Below are 2,500 nucleotides of genomic sequence, written 5' to 3'. Positions count from 1 at the left end.
GGGTTCCGGCGATTGGGAGGGGGGCCGGGGGGGTGTGCGCACATGATGTGCGATGGGTGCTGGTACTTGGCCTTGTGTTGGCCCCCTATCCCTCATCAAACCTCTGAGAATTCACACCCCCTTAAAGAGCATTTGAGATTTTACAGGTTTGCTACCAGTAGCCGTTAAAGTGTCTGAAATGGGGACACTTTTTTCAAACGGTCACAAAATCTTCTCTACTTCGAGTTTTTAGCTGAATTTTTTTGTGCATGCCAACAAAAATAGAAGGATCATGCCTACAAAATTTGGGGCCAAAAATCCTTATAAAAAAATTTTAAAAAATCCCGAACCGCAAAAAGTTTCGAAAATCGTGAAAAATAGAAAACGAGTCATCTTCCAACGAAACTTCACGTGAAGGCTTAGGGGACCATTGTATGAATTTACAAGCCATAAAAATGGCATTGGCACGGCAGAAATTTGAAGATGTGCCTAAACCCACCAGGGCCCAACGTGTGCCGATGGTGCTCGAGGCAACCGCCCGCACCAGGGCCCAGCGTGTGCCGATGGTGCTCGAGGCAAGCGCCCGCACCAGGGCCCAGCGTGTGCCGATGGTGGTCGAGGCAACCGCCCGCACCAGGGCCGATAGTGTGCCGATGGTGCTCGAGGCAACCTGTCGCACCAGGGCCCAGCGTGTGCCGATGGTGATCGAGGCAACCTGCCGCACCAGGGCCCAGCGTGTGCCGATGGTGGTCGAGGCAAGTTCCCGCACCAGCGCCCAGCGTGTGCCGATGGTGCTCGAGGCAACCGACCGCACCAGGGCCCAGCGTGTGCCGATGGTGCTCGAGGCAACCTGCCGCACCAGGGCCCAGCGTCTGCCGATGGTGCTCGAGGCAACCTGCCGCACCAGGGCCCAGCGTCTGCCGATGGTGCTCGAGGCAAGCGCCCGCACCAGGGCCCAGCGTGTGCCGATGGTGGTCGAGGCAAGCGCCCGCACCAGGGCCCAGCGTGTGCCGATGGTGGTCGAGGCAACCGCCCGCACCAGGGCCCAGCGTGTGCCGATGGTGCTCGAGGCAACCTGCCGCACCAGGGCCCAGCGTGTGCCGATGGTGCTCGAGGCAACCGACCACACCAGGGCCGAGCGTGTGCCGATGGTGGTCGAGGCAAGCGCCCGCACCAGGGCCCAGCGTGTGCCGATGGTGGTCGAGGCAACCTGCCGCACCAGGGCCCAGCGTGTGCCGATGGTGCTCGAGGCAACCGACCGCACCAGGGCCGAGCGTGTGTCGATGGTGCTCGAGGCAAGCGCCCGCACCAGGGCCCAGCGTGTGCCGATGGTGGTCGAGGCAACCTGCCGCACCAGCGCCCAGCGTGTGCCGATGATGCTCGAGGCAACCTGCCGCACCAGGGCCCAGCGTCTGCCGATGGTGCTCGAGGCAACCTGCCGCACCAGGGCCCAGCGTCTGCCGATGGTGGTCGAGGCAAGCGCCCGCACCAGGGCCCAGCGTGTGCCGATGGTGGTCGAGGCAACCGCCCGCACCAGGGCCCAGCGTGTGCCGATGGTGCTCGAGGCAACCTGCCGCACCAGGGCCCAGCGTGTGCCGATGGTGCTCGAGGCAACCGACCGCACCAGGGCCGAGCGTGTGCCGATGGTGGTCGAGGCAAGCGCCCGCACCAGGGCCCAGCGTGTGCCGATGGTGGTCGAGGCAACCTGCCGCACCAGGGCCCAGCGTGTGCCGATGGTGCTCGAGGCAACCGACCGCACCAGGGCCGAGCGTGTGTCGATGGTGCTCGAGGCAAGCGCCCGCACCAGGGCCCAGCGTGTGCCGATGGTGGTCGAGGCAACCTGCCGCACCAGCGCCCAGCGTGTGCCGATGGTGCTCGAGGCAACCTGCCGCACCAGGGCCCAGCGTGTGCCGATGGTGGTCGAGGCAAGCGCCCGCACCAGGGCCCAGCGTGTGCCGATGGTGGTCGAGGCAACCTGCCGCACCAGGGCGGAGCGTGTGCCGATGGTGGTCGAGGCAAGCGCCCGCACCAGGGCCCAGCGTGTGCCGATGGTGGTCGAGGCTGCCGATGGTGGTCGAGGCAACCTGCCGCAGCAGGGCCCAGCGTGTGCCGATGGTGCTCGAGGCAACCGACCGCACCAGGGCCGAGCGTGTGCCGATGGTGCTCGAGGCAAGCTGCCGCACCAGGGCCCAGCGTGTGCCGATGGTGGTCGAGGCAACCGCCCGCACCAGGGCCCAGCGTGTGCCGATGGTGATCGAGGCAACCGACCGCACCAGGGCCCAGCGTGTGCCGATGGTGCTCGAGGCAACCTGCCGCACCAGGGCCCAGCGTGTGCCGATGGTCGTCGAGGGAACCTGCCGCACCAGGGCCCAGCGTGTGCCGATGGTGGTCGAGGCAAACGCCCGCACCAGGGCCCAGCGTGTGCCGATGGTGCTCGAGGCAACCGACCGCACCAGGGCCCACGTGTGCCGATGGTGCTCGAGGCAACCTGCCGCACCAGGGCCCAGCGTGTGCCGATGGT

The sequence above is a fragment of the Durio zibethinus genome, unplaced genomic scaffold (assembly GCF_047325235.1).
Source record: "Durio zibethinus cultivar Kanyao isolate XHJ-2024 unplaced genomic scaffold, ASM4732523v1 HiC_scaffold_2, whole genome shotgun sequence".
NCBI lineage: Eukaryota > Viridiplantae > Streptophyta > Magnoliopsida > Malvales > Malvaceae > Durio > Durio zibethinus.
The sequence above is the reverse complement of the archived record's forward strand: the minus strand, read 5'-3'. Positions refer to the sequence as shown.